A 25,277-nucleotide genomic window follows, 5' to 3' on the forward strand; every position below is an offset into this window, starting at 1 on the left:
ATGGAAAATAAAAAGGAATGAATCGGCTATCTCAGAAAGTAACAATATTCGACGTTGAATAAATTAGACATACAGACGATAAAAGATTATTGGTTTCTATAGAGAAGATAAATAACAGCAGCGGATCTTTCTTTACTTTTCGCGACAGATTCTTAAATAATTAGCTTCGTCTTTCCCCGATTCCCTGAATATGTAACTATTGATTTTTATCAGAACTCGTCAGAAACATATGCTTGAACTTTTACCTTAAGTTCACCTTAATTATCGACAGAACACGTAAGCACTCTGAACCCTAAAGTAGTAATTTCTTTCGGATGCTTAAATTGATTCACCCGAAAGAAATTACTACGAAATATTTTAAATTGACACAAATTGTTCTCTTTTTTATATAAGCTAAGGAGTAAGAAATTAGATTACGAGATTGATTTAAAAGAACTTGACATTTCTTTCTTAAATAACTCATGATAATCTTATGACGTAACAACTTTATAACAGTTGAAAAGCTAAAAGAAAAAGTACAAAAGGAAGCTAATTTTATATCCAGATTATGAATTTAAAATTTTTATTCCTCTTACCGCGATCGTTTATGTAATTTCGTATATGATTATAAATGCGTTATACAACCATTCTATTTCGCTTTAAGTGCGTGAACGATACAAAGAAACGATAAAAGAATTTGTCAGAGTTAAATATCCTGTTCCTCGCATTTGGCTAACAGAGTTGTGGTGATATAATCGCCACAAACTAAAATTTAAAAACTTTTTACTGTCACTTGTTTACAATATAATTGTTATTTATCGTTGTCCGTACACTTTACAGGAGAACTCTATTTTTAAGTTGTCGAAGTATCTGTGTAAGGAAAAAAAAGTGTAATATATGAGAAAGAAATAGGTACAATTTTGTGTACAGCAGCGATTATAAAACGTGGTATGGAAGTGTGCAACTGCCTTACCTACATAGAAAAAGGAAGAGAGAAGGTAAGGAGAGGAGAAAGAGAAAGAAAGAGCAAACGACTCTTTTGTATCCCTTGCCACTTCGCCGGTTTTTATTCGTAGACACCGCGGAGGCATTTCCTAGACTCAATGAGCCGCGAGGAAACCGCCGATATGTCGATCGCGAGATTGTCGCAAATCTACAGCGAAAAAACGAGAGAAAGAATGGAAGAGCCATGCTCGGAGTTTGCCATACACTATACTAAAAATATAGCAGTGGAATATCGTTTGACGGCGGCCAGGTCGACCGGATATTTCGCCTTGTCGTGGAAATCGAACGTCTCTCGATGCACTCAATGCGTCTTGGAAATGGCGTGCGCGAATATCAAGTCGCTGTTTTATTGTCAACGAGACTGATATATAGCGGAGACAATTCCGTCCTGAGGAAACGTTATTTCTGACCGTGATAGTCTCGGATATCTTCCTATGTGCAGTGCGTCTTTGTCTCGAAGAAACGTGCTCGTTTATTCCTGACCAGCGGAGAAGAGCGCGATAAAAAGAACGAACCGACGACGCAAAGGGGACGATAACGTCATTCATTAAATTTCGAGAGAAATCCACCATAAGGGAATGACTTCTCGCAATAAAATATAGTATCCACTACATGAGAAGGCAGCTAACCTTCATACAATTTTCGTAAAAAATTGTTAGAGCTCTTCACAGGTTTGGAGTCGTCAGAACACTAAATTTTTGAAAAGAATTTTTTACTTTTGCGCACTTGGAAAAATTCAAATTTGAAATCTTCAAAGCGTCAGGACTTTTTTGTTTTTGATCTCAGCAATTAGATCATTAAAGATAATCGTTACAATTCTTCGGAGGAGGGGGGGGAAGGACTATTAGAATTTGTAACGGAATATTAGGTATCCAGAACATTTTTTTTTAATTTACAAAAATTTTTTCGGAAATCTAGCATTCTCTTTTTAGAGTTTCGACAGCTCCCCAAAGAATTCTATATGGATCAAAGTTTTAAAATAAAAGATAAAGAAGTAATAGCTTTTCAAAACTCTAGAATCGTGAAGTTTTGTCTGTCCTCCCCCAACCTGCCCGGTATTTCAAATGGTTTTAACCGCTTTAATCAATGAAATCAACTATTTCTAAAATCGTCTGAGAAACTGTAGAACTCTTCGCGCGGGAGACAAAACTATTTATTTTTTCAAAAGTTCAAAAATGAGTGGCTAACTTCACAGAGATCAATTTCTTTCAATTGCTTAATTAAAACAATGCAATTTTGAAACAGCCGCATTTTTTCGCAAATATGTCCGCTCATCTTCTATACAGACAATGAGTCGACTTTCTCCTTTTTAATTTGATATGCGCTTACACAACGTATCTCCTTATAGCTGACTCGCGAATTTACATGTGTACCGTTTGTACCGTGCATTCGTAATACACATACAATAGAGGCACGCCTACGTTGAATTCGGAATTGACGTAAGCGAAATGAAAGGAGCAGGTAGCGGAGGGAATAATAAGTACGAAAAAAAAATGGCAAGTTAATGTGACGCGGCGCAGCGAGGCATTACTGGTTGCTTTATCTTGTGGAACAAATAGCTCGATGTTATTAATAATATTTATTTGTACAACGGGATTACACTTATTTCTCTTTGTCATAAGTTCAAAAAAGTGTAATACGTAATTAGATTAGCAAAACTTTACTAATTTTATTTCCACAGTAGAGCAACGATAATCAAAGCTGTAAATGCTACACTTTCTTAACAAATATTTTCTATTCTTTTTATTAAAAAATTAAAATTTCCACATCGTTTAATTTAATTTTCTAAGCAACATAATGTCCAGACATTGTTATAAATGCTAAAATGACTTATTAACAACATGATTTAATAAATTATCAAACTATTTCATGATCTGTTCACTCGGCTATTTGAACTATTTCATTCATATTACACGTATTAAGCAAAATTATTGAAATTGTGCACATTATTATATAGATTTATCTCAACCTACGAACCTGGCTATAAATAATTTACATTATTTAACAGAAATTGGTTTATATCTGTAATTAATTCACCAACACTCTAATCACCTTATTCCACACATTCAGCACTTGCATATATAAAATAAATTCAATGTGTGAAAAGCACAGGAAATATTTAGATGTCTATTTTCTATTACTTTTATAATTATAAATGCATGACAAATAGTCTAATTATCAAGACTACTTTTAATTTCTGCGCTCAAGTAAGTTTTATTCTATCTTTATTATTCATTACTCGAAAAAAGAAACTATAATAGAATGCAGTTTGCGGTGCGTGAGAACCAAAATCAAAAACACAGCTGATTTAAGCGAAAAAAAGCGAAAAAACAAACCGAGACACCAGATTCACGCAGCGTCTCACTTTGTCCTCCGGAAATTTTAACCACAGATTTTTGTAGGATTTTAAAATACATAGTTCTAAATGATTTTTAGGAAGAGTTCTGGCGATAAATAATGTTATTTTTTCAATTTTTTATGATATTTTTCTACAAAAATTAACTTTTCAGGAAATGTGTGAAACGCTGGCCGATTTCCGATAGTGAGATTTATGGTACTTATTGTACGGATAAGATATTGAGAGTTAAGCTCAATATATTAAATGAGTTTCCACGAAATAATACGCCAGCTTCACACACATTGGCTGCGTTCAGCAGAAAAAGCAGCTTTGCAACTGTTGTAAAATTCTTCAATACGATTGGTTTATACATTTTAGATCCATAAGGAACCAATCGTATTGAAAAATGTTACAACAGTTACAAAAGGCTACTTTCCGCTAAACACAGCCAATATCAATCAACTCAAGAGAACAATTGAGAAATCGAATCGAAGCTGCAGTGCACTAAGTATGTATCGCCAGATCAGTATTTGGTTGCAATACGAGCAGTCCGTATTAATTTTTAAACAATATCTACATTAAGCAAGTGAATAAATACAACATGAATAAGTAATAAGAGATACAAAAACAAAATCTACGTTTTATCCTTTTTGCAATTTTCTCCGAAATAAAGCGAGAACGAGCATTTCCCTACAAAACGTTTTTTTCTTAGTTTGACATTTATATTCCGGACATCCTGTATGTTAGCTTTTATTGCTAATCCCTTTTTTTCGGTGTGCGTAATAATTAATCACTGATTGACACAAGGCGCCGTTCCGAGAATGCTCCCATTACTCAAACGCTCTAATAGTCTGCGGTAAAATACATATGTCACATTTCTAACGCCAATAACACGCAGGCACACCGCAATTTGCAATTCCGCTCGTGTCTACGCACGGAACGTTCGATGAAAGTCCTGCGCGATGACCTCGATGATCCAGTTCAAGGCTAAATCCTTTCGAGAAACGGCTGAATATACGCAGCGCGCTTAAACTGGAAGGCCGGCAGCGGTCCAACGTTAAGCCCTGGCTCTTTCTCGTCTTAACGCGTGCCGGCCTCGTTCGTTAAAGCTCGCTCGGGAATTTATAGGTGCACCGTAAACTCCCGGGAACAAGCATCTTTCCGAGAATTATGAAGAAGAGGATGTGAAGCGGGGGGCGGGGCAGGATTTAACGTTTATCCCCCGAGGAGCATCATAATACAGAACGTTGCGCGAGCGCGGAATAGAGGACATAATGTTCCCACATCTTCTTTCGCTTGGCTGTTACTCGAAGCTGGCTCGCACGTGGCGCGAGCTTCGTAGACGTGCATCGCACGGCGACGTAACATCGACATCGCGCTGTTTTGCTACGGTTCTCTTCGCGACGTTAATTAATTATTCAATCGATAAAAATTTAATCTCTGATGGCACTGTTTTCACCATAATTTCCTAATTTAATATAAATTTACGAGATCTTTGTGTCTAATTCTACTTAAAAAAAAACTGACGAAAAATATTCAGACTGATGTCCATTAATGTCGCACTTGTCAGTAAAATTGTTTTAAGGATCACAATCGCGGTTCGTAATTTGAAGCGAAGCCAGAAATACACTCCGCAACTGATGTGTATAGTTATTGAAGAATTAGGAGGATTTATCTTATGATCCTTTCGTTTTAGCAAGTGCGTTTTATAAGCCGTTCTCGCGTACGATTGCGTGGATAAAAAGCTGTATGTTTCCATTCACTAAGTTCTCGCGAATGCAGTACTTTCATTGCGCACAGAACACATACGGTGACCGTGCGCAGCGTTCTCATTAAGAACATTTGCTTCTTTTGAACGTCCGTCTATTATTCCGTCTATGTACGATATTATCAGGCGTTGTTGGTTGAACTACGAAAGCCGTAGCTCACGTACCAACGTGAGCCGTGTAGAAAACATTCCGACGAGGAGGCTGCATTTGCAATCCTCTTGTGCTCTATTCAAACACTAGTGCTTTAAGCTTTCATCTTGTTGGCAGTTTGAATACTTAGATTCGTCATCGCGCGCAAGTAACGGCACTATCAAAAGCTTGTAATATTTCTTTTTACCCCGATTCGCGAAATATATAAAGTAACTTTCATTATCCGCGTTTCAAAGTTCGTACGAATAATAAACACTTATAGCTTTATAACATAATTTTTTATATACTTATGTATACGAAATTATGCTTCCATTTTCACATAGTCTCGATTTTCTTCTTTCCCGAGATTGCAAAACATTCCACGGTTTCATCTCACATTTACGAGCTCGCCGATAATACAACCGTCGCAAAGTCAGATGACAGAGCGGCAGAATTTTGGAGATGTTCCAACTTTCTTGGTATTGATATTGCCGATGCTGCGTATGAGAAAACTAATAACTCATTTTGATCGCAGATAGTTTTGCCAAATGATAATGTCTTCGATTTGTCCCTCGTCAATTTGCGGAGAATACTAGAAGATATTTTTAATATCTATGTAACAAGCTGCACATAATACTGCCACTATTTTCATGAAAAGCTGTTCAAAATATAAACATATTTTGAGTTTTCGTCTTATGGCTTTAACTATGATAAGCTCCGTTTCTTGTCATTTGAAATGATCCAAAATGATCGATTAGAAATAATTATAGTTATTGTATAATATTAGATCAGTGCAAAAAATTTTGTGTTCATTCCGTTTTAGCTAAAAATCTTTGTGGGGAAGGGACCGAGTAGGCAGTCAGTCAGCCCTCTCCTCTCACCTGATAAAAACAATCGATTTGGAAAATTGAATACATAGGATTTATGCGCTATCTCTTAAGGTACTTCCCTCTTGGAGGGAATTCATAGCCGCATTCATCCCTATGTCGGTTAAAATTAAATCCTGTGTATTCAATTTTTTTAAATCAATTGTTTTTAACAAGTTAGGGAGGCTGACTGATTGCTTACTCATTTCCCTCACAAAAAATTTTTTTTAGCTAAACGGAATAAGCGCAAAAATTTTTGCTTGCGGATCTGGAAAGAGCATTAATAATGTATTACTATATAATTAATTCATTAAGATTTGGTTAAGTGGAGGGGGAGGGGCAGCTAGACAGACGTGAGTAAATTTTGGTCAGCGGTTTACCTCTCAGACCCCCCGTTATTATAATTTTCGATATTTATGAGCTCGATTACATTTTCCACGTACTTTTTCATTATAATATAATATTAAATTTCTTTTCTTAACTTCGCCAAGTTCAAAACTAATAATAACCAACGCTCACAACATCGTTACTCACTGACTCTGTAACTAGAGCGCATTGAGAAATCGGTTCTCAAAGCGCAATATGGTGCACAGGTGGAAACGTGTGAACCGGTCATTAGTTTGACCCAATGACCCGCAATTAACGCGTTCGCGTGAATTGTAACGCACGTAGGTGCCACTTTACCTAGCTCGCCTCTTGTTGACATTTAAACGGGCAGACAACTTTATCTAACATTATCACGTTAAAAAAAAGTTGAAGAAGTCATACGAAAAAATAGTTGCAAATACACTATTAATTAATTACTATAAAAATTGTAAATATTGTAAAAATTTATGCAAAAATACTATTAGATATAAAGATCGACATTAGATCGAATTAAATCCGTCACTTCTTCGTTTATTTTTATTATTATACATATCGATTTTTCACTTACTACATATTATTTTGGTTTATTTACGTCGCCTGAAAAAGATTACTTCTAACATGTACTGGTTATTGTGATAAATACATGCCTCAGTGGTTAAATTGGTAAGAACGTACGTCACAAAATGTAGAGAGGGTTCGAACTCTGAACAATATTTCTCCCAATTCCCAATGAATATTTTACTATTTTTAGGTCAGCCTATCATTTTGCGTATTTTTCAATTTTTTTTTAATTGTGCTAGTTTGTACTACGTTGTGCTAACATTATGTTAAAATGCTATCATTTAACCCTTTCAGTGAATTCATTCTATGTGAATTGTAATGTCATCATATTTGAAGATATCATCCATTGAAATTATTTAGTTCTATCAATATATTTTGACATTTTTGACGAAATTCTTTCAATAGTTATAATTTTTCGCTGTATTTTATTACATTTATTGCAAAGAATTTATCTGTGTTGTCATTTTTCCACTTATTAATTAGTTATATCAATCGAAAAGCATAATACTTTTATATGAAACATAAAGATCTTTTACCTTAACTGTGCCACACAATCGTTGTGATAGGTTCCATGTCTGCTCCACAAATAGATCGTTCTGTAATGCACAAAGAGGAAGTGAATTTAAAAAACTGTTACAGAATTAAATTAATTAAATAGATTAGGAAAATTAAATTAATATATTAAATTGTGCTTCTAAATTTTTAAAGCTTCATGCTTACTTTGTCCCGCTAACTTATAAGATATCTAATTTGACGTTATCTCCATTCATTATAATATAAAATATAGTATTGTATGTTTACACTACGTTACTTCGTCAGACGATCGGTGGATATAAAACCGGCAATACAAGAAATAATAATCCAGAGGGAAAGACACCGTTCTAAAGACACGTACTCCGCCAAAGATGCTACCAAAAATAAACGCTTGCGTTTAGTTAAACGGACATCGTGTATACGTGAAAGCATCTGCCAGCAGTCCGTCACTTATTTCTGTGACAGCGTTAGCAACGAAAGGTAAACCGTTGACCAAAATTGTGTTCATCAATGCCTATATATACTAATGCCCAGTAATGCCCAATTTTTATGCCCAATAATGTTCTATGAGTAATGCCCTGGTAATGCTCATTAATAATGCATAACCGCTTATTATTGCGTAATGCAATACTTTTAAGTAATGCCCAGTAATGCCCAAATTTGTACACCACTATGCACTCAGCGGTTTTCCGGTTAGTAGCGATGACGCAGCGCTTCAGCAAGAGAGAGCCATGGGGAGTTTACGTAACCGCTTAATCTCAGGCTACATTTTTAATCCGGCAGCGTGGCGTGTAAATCATGCTTTTAGCACCGAGAAATCGTCGCTCCTAGGTAGGCTCCCACAGTTAAAAGTGCTCTCGTCGACGGAGAAAAAACCACGAAGGAACCGTCGCCGCCATCGATCGGCAATAATGTAATGGGGAAGTTTAATGGCCGTCACTAGGCGTAACGTGCACCATGTCGCACGTGTAATGACAATTAACGACAGAGGGTAACGGGAACAGATGTTGGCCGCAGGACTCGCGCGCAACCAAGGCAAGCCTGGGGGATTGGGCGAGAGAGAATAGGAGCGGAGCGGGAAAGAACTTTTTGTTCTCTCACGGCCATGGGACATTTTGCAAGGTTTCATTTGTAAGCTCGTTAAACAAAAACGCGTTATACATGCTGCGACGATTTATATTATTTAGATATAATGCAATCTGTGTGTAATATGCTCTAAAGAGAAATACATCAGCAAATTAGTAAATATAATTACTTGACTTACATTTATGTTTTTATATAAAAAGTAATATTATCAATCATTTTAACAAATAGGGGAAGGAGAGGTTAAATTTGGACGCGGGTGAAAAAATGAGAGTTAAATATTTTAATAAAATGTGATAATTATTTATGCTTTGTGCCACGCACGAAAGTGATCATACGAAGAGGTAATCACTTAATGTAATCGTGGGACAGAGTCCCTGAAATCATTATAAAATTTATATGAAATTTCTATAATCCGATAATTATATGTGAAACCACGAAAAATCATTGCATAACGTTAGATAAAATTGTTTATTTTACCAAGTGAAATGTTCGAAATCGTGTAATCCGTGGGACAGATATCTCAACTACTAGTTGTTACCCCCTCGCGATCAGAAAGTAAAAGAAAAAAATGAGATATATAAAATGCAAGCTAAACCTCCCAAAAGAAAAAGACGTTAAAAGAAACAATTAAACAAATAGCATTAAACTTATTTTTATTTGATATATAAATGTATTTTTGCAAAAAATGCTCACTTTTCGTTATGTCCGAATTAACTCCATCACATATCCGAAATTACTCCACAACACAAGGTTAGTTTGAACAAAAAAGTGATATTTAAAAAATGTTATTTCTCAGTAGTCAATACATTAATTGTTGCGTAATTGCCTTGGCACTAACGACAAGGTCTTTGAGATGAATTGCTACAAGGACGATCGCCTATTACCAGATCAATAGATGACGTAATGGCAATAAAAATTCGGTTTTTTCTTGTAAGCAAAGAAATTTACTTGCACTTAAAAATCCAGTGGATAGATTGATCATCCAAATTTACAAAGTTATTAACAATCACTGAGAAAATTTCATTGATGACTATTTCGCGAGATTATATTTAAGTGCGAGTGTTACATCTCCAAATATTCGTTTTCTCGTTTACCGCGACCGGCTATCTTCATCCCCCTTTCTACAAAATTCAACGGAATTCTGCGAATCGATCCGACATATACAGACGTATCCAACGCTATCGGCGCCCTGTCCGAGTATTCAACATAAATGGTAAGGTAAATATAACTATTGAGTAAGAAAATAATATGCTTTCATTAATCTTTTAATTAATCTACATCTTTTCTATAAAAAAAAATAAAATAAAATAACGATTTTTGTCCAAACTAACCCTTCTCTTATTGTTACGGAATGTCGTTTTAACTGTGTCTTATAATGTTAATTTGTTGGAAGTAGCAATGTTAAAAATGAAAAAGTGTATTTAATGTAACTGAAAAATTTTTTCGCAATCATGAAAGAGATTGTATTAAAATAACATTAAACGTAACAAAAAAACACTATTTTTAGTTAAAGAAATATTTCCGAAGGCCAGATACTGATTACGTACGACAATCAAGCAAATATTGGTCAAGCACATGCTGCGCCTAGTCAACAATTAAGTTATGTGAAACTGGGTGTAGTAAGACACAACACGATGCGTACAATGGATGAGAATTCAATGGTGCATAATAATAGCAACGACAAAAATCAATGACACGTAATATATATTTATCTTGTCTCATCGTATCGTCCTGAATATACATAATATTTTCAAACTGATGATTCGTTTGGAAAAGAGATAATTCCTCACGTCGAAAAATAAATAAAAATAATATAGGATAAAATTCACAACTTTTTATTCAAAATTTCATTCCCACATTAAATACACTATATAACAAAATAGAAATTTCTTTAAAATCTTTAGAAAATATATATATTCAAATATATATATAAGAAAGGATGTTCAAAATTATGTTTCTCAAAAACGAAATACATAAAAGAGATGTTATTCTATATTTTATATATATCATTTCATGAGGAATTGTTATATAGTATATACTAATAGTTCAGTACAAGGCTTGAGACTGTCTGCATATAAATTAAGAGAAGAATTATGTATGTTTTGCACGTAATTATAAAAACCGAGAAGGATCCGAGAAAAATATTCAAGACACATCGTTATCATCGAGTGTGCTTGAAACAAGTTCGTCGTACTATTTATCTCCGCGAGGGAAATAAATCGAGGTTTCTAGCGGCTGAAGAAATTCCGAAACCCTTAATTAAACGAGTAGACGGCTTTAAATTGTTGATTCGGAAATTTGCATTGTGTACGTTACGCGCGCCAGGCAAAACGCTCCCGTTGTTCCTCCGGGGTAAACACCAGCTCAACGAACATACAACAGGAAAAGTGACGGGAAACGAGCGACGGTGTGCGTGCGAAAGCCGGAGCAAAGAAAGGTGCTGCGATCAGTGTTGGTGGAGAATATTGATCACGGAACATTTGCATGGAAATTTCTTGCGGCGGTAAACGTTGCCGGTTATATTTCTCTTCGCAAACGAAAACGATGATTTGACCCAATAGTCAAAATATCGTCTAAAATATCACTCAGAGGAAGGATCGATTTCATAGAGCAGAAAATGCCTGATAGATAAAAATTAACTGTTTTATATAGAACCGCGTTGAGAATATTTGTCAGAGGCTTGATGTGATCTTCGAGTATCCCTTTCCCCCTTTCACCCCAATAACGACTTCTTTCAGCAGAAGTTTAACGTTATGCTTATTTTCATTATCAGTATTCACATTGCACATTTCATGCTTCTTAATACGAAAGTATTTATATATAATCTCAATTTAAGAAGTGTCACTTACAGTTAAAGTTAAATATCTTAAATAAATTTATCTAAAAAATATGACTGCACGCCACCTTTGTGAACTTGGCAACCGACTTTTAATAAATTAAAAATTTTCATACACACATAAAATGATAGTATTTCATTTATAGTTGTTTATAGTAATAATAATTTTGTTCGTAGTTTCTTATATTAAAAAATATTAAAGTTTAAAAAATTACTGTCACCCGACTTTAAGGTAAAAAAAATTGTTAATGCGAAAGGAAAGATATAACTCATAAACTAAAATTTTTACAGAAAGATTATATTTTTCAACCAAAATTTTAGCTCTATGTAATCAAAAGAGATGGCAATCGCTGTCTGTTTTATACATATACTAAAAAGTTGGGATCGTGCCAAGATATTATGAAGTAATAATCGTTAATAGAGAAGCTTGAACCTACTATTAGTAAGTAAAACTCTCGGTAAAACTATAAAAGTATATTTCAAATGTATTTTCAAAATGTATACTGACTCTTTATATATTTAAGTTTCTAGAATATGATTTTATGTGGCATATTATTAAATAGTTATTGATTGTACAAACAAATTTTGTTAGATAAAGAATATTAAAGAAAAAGTATACAAGATACATACATAAATGTATACACATACATATAATATTACATATAATATATACATATATATTATTTGATTCGAAATAATAAAGGAGACTGAGGTCGGTTGTCACAGTTTTTGAATAATGTTTAGAAAAAAATAGATATATATGTATATACATTACAATATACATACATTAGATACTTAAAAAATGCTTTTGAATACATTATCGTACAAATAAGTGATTTAATTTCAATTACAGCTTGTGTGACAATATTCGAGGTTGATTGTCACACATTCTAGGATAATAGATAACATATTTTTTTATGAATAGGCTAATTAATCGAGTCGAGCCGTAACAAGCAAATAAAAAATTAATCGAGCTTGATTGAAGAGCGTGATGAGACAAAGAGCAAATTTCTAATCAGAGAAAAGTTTCTTTGATAGATTCTTTTATCTATTACACACGTACACGTATGAACTTAGGGTAGCTAAAAGACAAAATCCCCAACAGAGAGGTTGGTTTACTGCCTCGCGGCCTCGTAGTGAGTTGGTATACAGCTTCACAAAGTCTTGCGGTCTGAGGTACAGCAAAATTAACCCTTAATCTTTCTCGTTAAAGTGAGGAAGAGAATGGGAGGAGTGGAAGAGAAAAACGGAAGGGAAAGCTTCAATATTGTACAACCGAGAGAAATTTCAATTTCCAACATTTCCTGTTAATTAGTTTTTCCTTAGGAACTAAATTAATGAAATCAGATATGTAAACTTTATATTAAATTTTGATGAAGATTCAAGTAATTCTTTCATTGCTGAGCTGAAAAACGCCGAGATCCAATTATCTTTTATAGCCGAAAAACGATAAAATGGAGTTTTAGGCACAAGTAAGCGTATCGTTTAGGCGATAATCTCCGATAAAAAAAAAAATAAACTCTTTTGGATCTCTTATTACGACCTTACGTCATCCTCAATCTGCTATTCAGGCGAGGCACACGCACGCCGTGCACGAATGTGCGTTTGACACACTATACGTCAGAAGACTTTTACCCTGTGTGTCGCTATGAATAACCTGAGTGAATCAGGTCACGTTCAATGTTTTTATGTTGCTTTTGCAAGGGGGATGTTACGGGAGCGACGTTTACGCAACACTCGAGGAACACGAAAATATTGATGGTAAGTATTCTTTTTCCCTTCAGCTAATTCTATATACAATATATACATTTCCGTTTTTTTTTATCATCTCAGCGATTTTATTGCACATAAAATGTTTGAAAATAATCCAAAGATACGCGGTTATAATGACGCATTATCAATCTTTTTCTCGTGTGCATTTTCGATGTATTAAAGAATTATATAAAATACGTGTTAAACATTTACGTACATAATTATATACTCTTAATTATAGATTCCTATCTCGCATTTTTTTATAAAATTTTCAGCTGCTGCTGATTTATGGATAGGAGGAGCGAATATATAATATAAAGTAGAAGGATAATATGGATTTTGTCTCCCCGCAATCTTATAAGATGTGAGTTGTTGCTTCTATCTGTGATAACTACTTTTGTAAAACTTTTATAGAAAGAATTACTAGGTACTGTTGGTAACTTCATTGTCCCTTCTACAATAATGTTAGTGAATCATCTTCTTTCTCCAAACCCTTTTATATCTCCGCCCGGGACATACCTATATGTTCCACTTACAAAAAAAATTTTAAACAAGTAATCCTATCGACTTTTACTTCGACTTGTTTTAAAGAAGAAGATTCAACCTACATGTAAAAAAATCGCACACTATAAAATGTAATGTTTTGAATAAAATAAATGTGTCGTGTGCGTGAATGAAATACTGATGTAATGATATATCAATGGCACGTAATCGTCTGTGTGTGTATATTTCCAATATAACTACTCGTTAGAAGCCCTTTAATGACGTCTTTTCTAGTCATTCTGTAGTCTTTATTTTTCTGGCTTTCTTGCCATTCGTAACATTTTCAATTATAAAGATATTGCACGTTTATTCATCCTAAATACACTATCATTCATAAATTTACTTGCTATTTTTTCACATTTCACAAAAAGTTAGATTAAAAGGTCTTTAAAAAATTGTAAAGAAATATGTGCAAATTGAAAATATTACAATTTTTTCTTGTTTTCTTTTCTAAATTCGTTAATTTTAAAGTTAAAAAAGTTAAAACATTTTTAAAAGAGCAATTTGTAAAGAACATTTTGTAAAAAGTCTTTTCTGAAAATTTTTATATAAAAGAAATTTAATTATTGTAAAAAATCGTGGAAAAAATTTTTTTTAAAAACTATTTTAAAGCTGAAAAAACGATTTATTTTAAATTAAAAATACTTTTTTATTAATAGTTTGCTCGATGATGTTTCATCGAGCTAAAGCGCTGCAAAGTAAAACAATAATATTGGAAACATATTTTTAATTTTATGTAATTTAGAAACAAAATAACTTGGAAACAAAAAAAATTTTTAAATAAATATAGATCTATCTCTTTTCTTCAAAATGCATTTTCGAAAACTTTTCATCAACTACTTTTCACCAAAATAAACCTTTCGTGAAATGCGAGAAAATAGCAAGCGTTTCCTTTATAAACGATAGTCTAAGTACTTTCTCTAACTCAGTTTATATAATTCAAACAGCGTTAATTCGTCTGTATTAAGTATAGTAACGTAATCCTTCGAAGATTCGTGAGAAAATCTTTATGCAATAGATAAGATTAGTATATAAGATAAACTGACACAAAATAAAGTCAAGAACACATCACAAAATTCCAAATAGAGCAATAAAATTTTATCTTTATAGCGAAACGAACAGTGATACGAGAGATAATGGTCGATTTTTGCGAAAATAACTTAATAAGTCGTAATATATTCCATATCACGCAGAAAAATGTAATTTGCACTATTTCCAGTTTTTATGGAATTGGCAAGCTCATATTTTAGGAACAGGCGTCCACTTGTATAATTACTTTACTTTTTTAGTAATTAATACGTGATTTTGTAAAGTACCTTTTACATTTTGCAAATAAAAGAAATCTATAAATTATCATACACATTCCAACATAGAATTTTACTTTATCGAAGAGTATTTTTTACCTTATCGCTGACAAAATTTACTTTACAGCACAGTAAATACAACTGTTTAAAGTCTGAATTGTTTGTGTTTACAGTTTGGAGAACACATATAGTATAATTTACTTTACTGTAAGAATAATCACTTAATAGATTTATGTAACGTACTTTTTACCTTACACTCCAATATTTTCTTACTTTCAGGTGAGTAAAGTTTAAGTTTGACAAAAATAGACGGAATATTCTTACTAATCATGCAAGGTAAAAATTACTCGACAATTTTTCTCCGTATTACTACATACACATCCTCTCTCTGTACATTGCGATATTTCGCCTTTTCTTGCATCGACGAAACGGAACGTGTGAACGCCGAAACCTTTTATGACGGTTTGATTATAAGGATTACGGGATTACGTGGCGGGCAAGCTTATTTATACTTAAAATCCGAGTGTGAACCCCGAGTGAACAGCTGCGTTTTCGCGACCCTTCCGCGCCCTTTCGTCACGCACGGAACAAGCGCATGCTGTGTACATACATGCCTTTACTTCCTCCTTCTTTCTCTTTCTCCTCACCGTCTCGCTTTCAGGCTCGTTGGCTTTCCTTTGTTCTTGCGGTGGAACGGAGTGACCACGGGAAAGAAACATGAATACGACCCGTCGCAAATGAATCGGGCATACGCTTGTGTACCAAGTCTAATTTTAAGCCATGACCGTAACATAACCTGTTCGCTTACGATTCCCTTTATTTCTTTTCGTTGGATAAGCTCCACGAAGAAAAAAAACATATTAGGTAGTATCGATAGACCGACTGCATGTGTGTGCAAACCGATATAAAAAAAATCGCGCCACAGAAAAAAAGCTTCTTTCGTTTTCTCGTTTGAACGTTAATCGATCGTTGCAATTACGTGAAGTTGGCACCCGACTTCACGAAACTGATCGTCGCACTTATTGTCAAATCAGCGTCTTTTTTCTCTTTCTTTTTTTAGTCTCTCTCTTTTTTTTCCTTTCAGTAGATCAATACCATTAAATCGGAAATTGACCGGTGAAAGTTCGTGAGAAATCTTGACACGATAGATAAGATTCAAGCACACGTATTTGATTATCCAAAAAATGAAGCCGAGAACATCAAATTCCACGTAAAACAAAAAGTTTTACTTCTATATGAACAGTTGCTTGTAAGGTAATTATTAATCTGTTCGATACACGTAGAATGACACACAGTGAGGAACGCAGCTTGTTCAAGAGTAGTGTCTTAGTGAATGATATTACTCATTCTTCTACGTCGTCACATCCGCGCCGCGGCTGATGCGTCGCGCGCGACTCGCATCTGAGCGAGAGGTGTGAGTCACATAATCATTACAGATCACCGAGGTAATTACGTTATGTAAGCTCAGACTACGAGCGTATCACGAGCTGTCTAACTCTCCTCCGTCCTCCCTATCTCTATCTTATAAATTTTCTTCTTTTGTATCTGTATAATCAATTTATGTATCAATTTTGATAAATTGTTGTGTGCTTGAAAGAATTATGTCCCAGCAACTTAAAACATCAATACACACACACTCTCTCCTCCATCTATTAAATTTTCTTTTCTTATTTCTAGTCAATTTATGTTACAATTTTGGTAGATTATTGTGTGCTTGAAGGAATTATGTCTCGTTTAATAAATATCGATTTCTCTCTACCTTTCTCCCCTCTCCTTTCTTTTTCGAGAGGGTTATATTGGAACGAATTCTAGTTACCGCTGTCGCGAAAGAAAGTATTCACTTCTCTCGCTCTTTCAACTCGTAATCATCAAAAATAGCAGCACTAAATTTCATCGCATCTGGAACTAGTGGAACTAAGTTTCTCGATATATGGGTCTCATAGATTCATCTAAAACACACGTACTCGATAGAACGTACGTTTTGTCACGTAAATGCAAATGCATATTTAATGTGTATATAAATATATATACATATATATAGGTAGACCATTTTAATTAATACACGCGAATATCTCGGAAGGAGATATTTTAAAAAAATCTTTCAAACTAGAGTTTTTTATAACATAGTTTCAAAAAGAAAAAAGATGGCAATTATAGTTAACCTTGAAAAAACGTCCTTAAGATCAAGTCAAAGTTGTATAAAATTGTTTAAATAGAATTCTTTTTCCTATTTTTTACTTATACATATTCTTGTAGCTTGTTTCAAGAGCTTTCCAAAAAAAGTACAAAGCTGTAATAACTGTAATTTTTTCGAAACAGATTAACAATTTTTTTACCTTACAAAGTCATTTTGACAGTCATTTTTTAAACTTTTATATTTTTTTTAATATAAGAAACTACAAACGAAATACTATTATTTTGTGTATAAAAATTTCAATTTATTAAAAGTCGGGTGCCAAGTTTACAAAAATCGAAAGTTACGATACTGCCGGCCGAGCTGCTGGCATTTGCATTATTTATTCTAAGGTATTCGACTGACGACTAAAACCTTTTAAATGTTGCTTAGAGACATGATATCATATGTCAAAGTTAAAATTATTGTAGATTGTTCTCTTTATTTTCATTTTTGTACTAAAAATTCTTACCTAAAAATGAAAATAAGAGAAAGAGAGGAACAACCTCCAATCAATAAAATAAAAATCTCAATTTCAAAAAATTGCTCTTGATATGAACTTAACCTCACAGATATGTATTAATGTGTATATTTTAATTGTGGAAAAGAATTTTTTAATCTGTAAAAAAAGGAGTAATTATAAATTAAAAAATTATTGCGTCTAATCGGTAAAACAGACAATCGTCATAATAATATTTATACGTATACGCCCATTAGTACCGATGGAGCATCTTAATCTAGTTAATATTAATTTGTAACTGTTACATGATTAATGATTATTGATTGATTTTAAACATTGTACGTTATGTAGGTACGCGTGTGATATTGCTGCGGAATTGAGTTTGAGTCAACGTTTCTTTACTTTGAAGAATTCAAATCAATTTTTATCTCATTCGTATAAGATCGCAACATGATACAATTCACACGAATGATTGATATAGATATCTTTTGCGGTGGTTTTGTATTTTTATTCTAATCACACACATGCGTGTTGATGATAATTATAATTGAAGTCAAAACGTACGTATTTATTTATTATCTAGCTAGCTAACATTTGCGACTTTAATTTCATTTTTAGTCGTTCAGTTATTAAAATGTTTGTACAAAATTTACAAACTATTTACCATGCCAAGCCCTTCTTTTTTTAAAACTGTTAATATGTTTGTTGAATTCAAGTTGCATTTAATATTGTGTTTATTATTGTAATGTTTACATGTAAATTGTGTGTGTGTGTGGATTATGTATTCTCAAAATAAGCAAAAATAGAATTCGAATCGCACTTGCTGTTAAAATGTCTATTTACCTGCGAAATACCTTATCAGCTCATTTTCATGCAACTCTTTCAAGCGCTTTTAAAATCAAATTTTATGACTATCTTCGGCGCTTGAGTCACCTGAATAACTAATCAGAAACCATATACTCTGATAAGTTAAGATCTGTTATTCCCTATTCCTATTGTATAACCTATACTTTTCAATTATAGGTTTTATCATGTAAATAACGCGCTTATTTGTTTAGTTATTTATCACGCCAACTACTAGCATCTTTCATTTTGACTATCAATTTGTTTGTTGAATTTGAAAATGCTATTAATGTGTTTATTATTATGTTTATGTGTAAACAAATACATTTTTGCAAATATACTTTGCAATTCTACGAACCTCTAGACGTGCTTAGACGTTCTACAATTTCATTGCAGCTTTCTCACGCATAATGTTCCTCTTTCAATGTTTACGGAGCTATTTCGGAGTACGTAATAAATTAATTTATTTGAAAATCAGGAGGACTTTTAGAAGCAACTATATAACGTAAATTGCGATCCATTCGATGCGTCTCGCCATGAATATCGCGCGATCGAAGAGTTTCACCTCTCGGCTTCGCTCACCGCTCAGCTCCACTTCTCGTTCCGCAAAAAGCGCATAATCTAGTGATGTCGTTTTCTGAAAAATGTCTTCTTGAGAATCGATTCATTTTGGGGGCCACGATTTTTATATTCGATTCAAGAGGAAAAAATGGGAATCAATTTTAAAGAATCGAGTTATAATGAGTCTGTTGTTATTAAACACTGTTTAAAAAAAAAATAAGAATAATTACTGCCAACTATTTATTTCTTTTATTGAACAGTTTTGTGATTTCCAGATGAATTCTCGTGGAGAATTCGACATGTCGTCGAACGTAATTCATGGTTCTACAGATAAGAATCAATGACACATTTAATCACTTGACGATGACATTAGAGAGTCTTTACAATATCATGTAATCAGATAAACGTTAAAGTCACGTTATTTAATGAAAAATTAAGACTGCGCATGCGCAGTTCGACTTTTTACTAAATAACGTGACCTTTACGTTCAACGTATCTGGATATCGCAAAAAACTCTCTGTCATCTCCTCCATTCTGTCCACAAAAAGGATCGACAATGAGAGGGAGAATCAAATTTCTTAGAATTGTCTAACGATTCGATTCTCGAGTGCGAAAAGAGGATCGATTCTCGATGCATTGAATCAGAATCTGGCGTCATTAGCATGATGCTAAAAGCTGACGAGAGGTTTCGATTTAAACGCGCTATACATATCGTCGAACGCGTCGCGCGGGGAAGGCGCTGAAAAAAACAGCGCTTCGGCAACGGCGGCGGCGACGACGACGACGACGCTCGTTATTGAACGGGCCCGAAAACGTCGCGCTTTCGTTTATGTGCGTAGAGAACGGAGGAGACGACGCCTCGACGCGTCGTTGCGCGCGCGCGCGCCCCGTCGTTCCTCCTCTTACCTTTTTTTTAGCGCGAAAGTCGTGCCTCACGCCCGGGTGCTCCGCAGCGGTGGTGACGATGACGACGACGGTGACAACGAGCACGACGGCGACAGCAACAGCAGCGATGCGGTAATCCAATATGGCAGCCTACACACATGTCAAAACAAACGCACCGATGCAAGAGTGGAGCGCGGCGCCCCGATCCGGGGTCTTGTGTGCTCCGAAAAATTCGAATCGTCACAGCCGATCATCTGCGACGCCAGGACACATGACGACGCGTCGCGTCAAAACTGCGGGATCACCGTCGTCGTGATGTGATACAAATGCGCGAATGACGTATACGCGAAGGAGAGAGAGAGAGACGACGAGGAAGAATGCTGGCCCTCAATCGCAATAAACGACACGTACTTTGCGAGCGCCCGCCACCGACTAGACTAGCCAGCCAGCGACTAGCGAGAAGCAGCGAGAAGTGAGACGCGCCAGGCAGTGGGGCCAATAGTGGGTGCAGGACGACAAGGAGGAGGGGAATCGGCGAGACCTCAGTGGCGCTCAACCGAGACGGATATCCCGCTCGGGCTCCCGATACCCTTCACCCTTGTTTATCCACGCTCTCTTTTACGTATTGATAGAAAAAAAAAAAGGTATCTATTATTACGGCATCACATTTACATTTTATATAATAACTTAATTAATGATCGATATTCGAACTTAAAACTTGACGTGTACTTTCATCAAAGTGTTGTTCGATCGATTTTAAACTCAAAATTAGAAATTACATTTAATATTTAGAACACTGTTTATAAAAATATGGTAACACTGCATAATGGCTCGAAGAGAAACAGGGATGGTCTTCCGTAAAAATAAAAATTTATAAAATTAGTTTTTTGTTTAAAAAAACATTTACAAAATTAACAAAAAAGTAAAATATTGCAAAACGTATGCAAATAACCCAATTATCGGCATACAACATTTAAAAAATATTTTTTTAAATATATTCTTTAAATATTCATTTAATTTAAAAATATTAAATAAATTAGAACAAAGTTTTTAATATTGTATGCTAATTGATATATATATATGATATATACATATACATATATATTGTATATGCTACTCAATACTAAAAATTTATACAATACATGCAACATAAACTATAAATTAACAGTAGAGTTTCGATCGATTTATAAAATAATTAATAACAATAAACAAACAGGCCAATGAGAGTCAAAAACAGCGGTAGTTAGTGCGAGTTTAAAATTATTTATTACAATATAATTACAAAACTAAATCAAACGTTTCGGCTACTATTTGAGCCATTTTCAATGATATGAATAATACCCCTTCAAATTTCATGTAGTATGGTCGTCAATCAGCTGCACAGGTGTAGCGACACATCATCTCCATTAGACAAAAAATTAGTTGGTTTTTTGGTGATTAATGGACAACAATGCAGCAAATTAAACAAACATAAATCCCATCAAAAGAATTTATAACATTATACATGTAAAATGATTTTGACTATTGTCCGTTGACTTTGTATCATTTTATTCTACATGTATAATGTTATAAATTCTTTTGATGTGATTTATGTTTGTTTAATTTGCTGCATTGTTGTCCATTAATCACCAAAAAACCAACTAATTTTTTGTCTAATGGAGATGATGTGTCGCTACACCTGTGCAGCTGATTGACGACCATACTACATGAAATTTGAAGGGGTATTATTCATATCATTGAAAATGGCTCAAATAGTAGCCGAAACGTTTGATTTAGTTTTGTAATTATATTGTAATAAATAATTTTAAACTCGCACTAACTACCGCTGTTTTTGACTCTCATTGGTCTGTTTGTTTATTGTTATTGACATTCTCGAGAGTTCTATTTTTGATTTAAATTTTTATAAAATAATTATTTTGATATGAAAACCTTGAAAAAGAGAGAAAGAGAAGCCGTCAGCTATCAACACGCTGAAGAGGCTACATTAGTAAAATGCTATGCTATTACTTAACTTTGCATAATTCAAAATATACACAGCCAATTAAATAACAAAGAACACACTCAAATGTATATATATTCGTATAACACGCTCAAGTTTAAGAAGAATGAGAACATATTTATAAACTGTATCTTAAAAACGAAATGCTTAAAAATAAAAATGCGTTATGAAATGCTAATTATTATATATATAATAGTCGACACTATTTTTTCCTTAGGTATTCACAGTTATTCTCCTCTACGTTAGTCTCCTCTTCCTCAAAATCATCAAAAACATGTACGTATTTATTTTAATTAATAATAGTATTTATCTTAACAGCATGTGTATTCTACAGTCACGTGTGACATATATTAAGAAAACAGGAGGATCTATATGTTTTTGAGTTCTCTATCGATTTCCATTAAACAATTTTTCGTATTGTATAATCAATATAGGAATGTCAAAAACAATTATATGAAAAAAGTCAGTCCATGAAATCCTACTTAATAGTTTAGATACCACTATGATACTTAGCCCTTTTTATGGCTATCAACTAATAAATTTATTGACTGTAAACTAATCAAATATTTCATTATAGTGCTCAGCCTTCATATTAACGTCATTTTAAGTTATCGTCTTCAAGATGAAGATGAATATACAATAGTTTATAATAAAAAAATTAATTTTTTAATTACTTTTGCGATATGAGTGTCTACCAAAAGATGAGGCTCATGAATAAATTATTATTATTAACTGTCTACAGATTTAAACCTCCACACCGCGTCAAAGTTGTAATAGGGGCATTTTATCTTTTTATTTAATAAACTTTTTAATTTAAAAAATTATAAAATTTTAAAAACTAGTTCGACTTATGATTGCGTTTCAACATTGATACATAATTTCGGCGCGCAGTTTGCAGAACGAAATATGTACCTACATTTATAAATTTACGCTAAAAATATTATTTAAACACTGAAATTCTAAACTATAATTAAGGCTATAGTTACTTATTATCAGTTTTTTAATACTTTTATACTTTATATTTTTTGTATATATATATATTTATATTCCTGATGTCTTAAGTTATTTCACATATCTTTGACAATATATTTCTTTACATAAACTATTATTGCGAAAAAAATTTTTTTAATAAGAAATATGAAAGTAGTCTCTATAACAATTATAATCTTGATGCAATACAGAGGCTTAAATCTGTAGGCAACTAATAGTGATGATTAGGGATACATCGGATCGTTCGAAAATTATCGGATATCGAATATCCAAAAAGAATATGACACTGCATATTCGATAGAGTAATTATCCGGTCTGATATTTTCTATCCGATACAAATTTCCCATAATTTAAAAAAAAAGAGGGAAAGCAAGGGTAAAATAGCGATAAAAATTTATCGCCTATGGAACAGGCTTGTTTGCAATATAGTTTCAACATTGCTTAGTAATCAAAGTTTAACACGTTTTAATAAATTTTTCGTGATGGACAATAACAGCGTTTTCCAACAACATTCTCTATAATATACACTCATTCTAACTTATATTGTCTCATTCTATAACTTTAATTAAAGTTGTAGAGCGTAACGATATAAATTAGAGTGAGTAATAATATACAGGGTGTTTGATAATTCTGCCGACAACGCTTGTGTGCTGATAGAGCGGACTAAACTGAGACGGAAATTTTTTTAATCATTTTACAATCGTTTACAATAATTTTTACTCAAGTACTATCAACTTTACAGAAAAACAGCAAGTGACAAACATTGTTAATTTTTCCCTCACAGAGTTTTAAGAATTTTTTCAGAACTTTTTAGTATCGTATTTTCTTATGTTCGTAAAAAGAGTTAACAATAAAAAAATGCAGTACTAAAAAGTTATCAAAAAATTCTAAAAAATTTTTTAGAGCTCTATGAGGAGAAAATAAACAATTTTTGTTTCTTGCTGTTTTTTTTATAAAACTGATAGTATTTCAGTAAAAACTGATTGAAAGCCAATATTTAACAATTTATTTTAGTAATTAATATCTCGTTAACTATAGCGAAAATTGTAAAATGGTAGGTAACTTCCCATGGACGTACGCAGGATTTTAGTTGGGAGGAGGGTGGGATCAAAACTCTACCTTCACACGAGATTTATTAAAACATACCTATATTAAACTCCAGTTCGAGATTCTTCAGTGAACTTTCTTAATACTTCTTCCTTTAGTTTTTCTTTCTTTGCAAGCACCATTTTTTTCATGTACACTTAACATACAAAGTCCATTGAGACGATTTTCCGAACATTGTTGACCGCAACCAAGTTTTTATCCTTCGCAATGTACTAAACGACCTTTCAATCTGTTCGTTGTGCACGATTGAGTCAAAGAAATATGCAAGGCATGTTTCGTTGCTAGGAAGAAAGTTTCAGCTTCTTTTAATAGCTGTATTAATTCCAATTCTTTGAATTCTTCTTTTTTTATTTCTCCAGAGAATATGGTATACCATAGTTCGGCTTCATTGTCAAAATTACTTAAATTGTAATAATTAGAAAAACTGTGTACTTTCTTTTTAAAATCTTCTAATGTCATATCCAACATAATATAAGGATGTAGGACTAATAACAAAAAAACCGATAAGTTCTCGTTGGAAAACCGGAAAATTATTATTGACCTTTTCCAGAAAATTGATAATTTCTTCATAGCACATTCATTTTTACCTTTAAACACAACATCTATTTTGTGTAATCCAGTCATAGGTAAATAAGGTAACCGGACTCTATATAGCCTACTTAAGTTTGTGATTTAGAAAAAATGTTTTGTGAAGTCCAAAGTTGAAAACTGATAATCTAATTCAAAAGAGGAAATATTTCTAAACATGAAAAAATATAGATATAAGATATTTTTAATATTTTATATATGGATGGCAGTAAAGATTTTAAAAGGAAGTGGCCTAAGTATGTACATGTTCTCTCTTTTTCGTAAAAAATTTTAGAAAAAATATATATAAGTGATCCAATGTTATATTTATAAAATTATAAGTTTATTAACATGAATGCACAAAAAACTATTTTCCAAGCAATCGATTTATCTACTTAACTATCGTATTTATTATATTTCCACGGCATTTAATAAGTAAAACAGAATCCATGGTTTGAGAAGAATATAGAAAAATATATTACAATGGATATGTGTGTACACTTAGGGTGTGTTCCGTATTTACAAAACTGTAAACATCATTTTATCTTTGTTTAATATTTGTCAACAAGGATAAAATGATGCTTGTAACGTATGAGCGAGAAAACGAGATGCATCTTTAGTATG

The 25,277-nt window shown here is 33.2% G+C and overlaps 1 long non-coding RNA gene across 1 annotated transcript in view; it reads right to left on the reverse strand.

Annotated features, from left to right (window-relative positions):
• The window catches only part of LOC108781153 (uncharacterized), a 45,158-nt gene extending 24,787 nt beyond the window's left edge, over nucleotides 1–20,371 (reverse strand). Inside the window, exons 1-2 of the long non-coding RNA XR_001940927.1 lie at nucleotides 20,012–20,371; nucleotides 7,550–7,609 (exon numbers count right to left, since the gene is read on the reverse strand). This is a non-coding gene — a long non-coding RNA (uncharacterized LOC108781153). The remainder of the gene's footprint in view (nucleotides 1–7,549; nucleotides 7,610–20,011) is intronic.
• Nucleotides 20,372–25,277: the final 4,906 nt, after the last annotated feature.

The sequence above is a fragment of the Cyphomyrmex costatus genome, unplaced genomic scaffold (genome assembly GCF_001594065.2).
Source record: "Cyphomyrmex costatus isolate MS0001 unplaced genomic scaffold, Ccosl1.0 scaffold76, whole genome shotgun sequence".
In the NCBI taxonomy this organism is placed as follows: domain Eukaryota; kingdom Metazoa; phylum Arthropoda; class Insecta; order Hymenoptera; family Formicidae; genus Cyphomyrmex; species Cyphomyrmex costatus.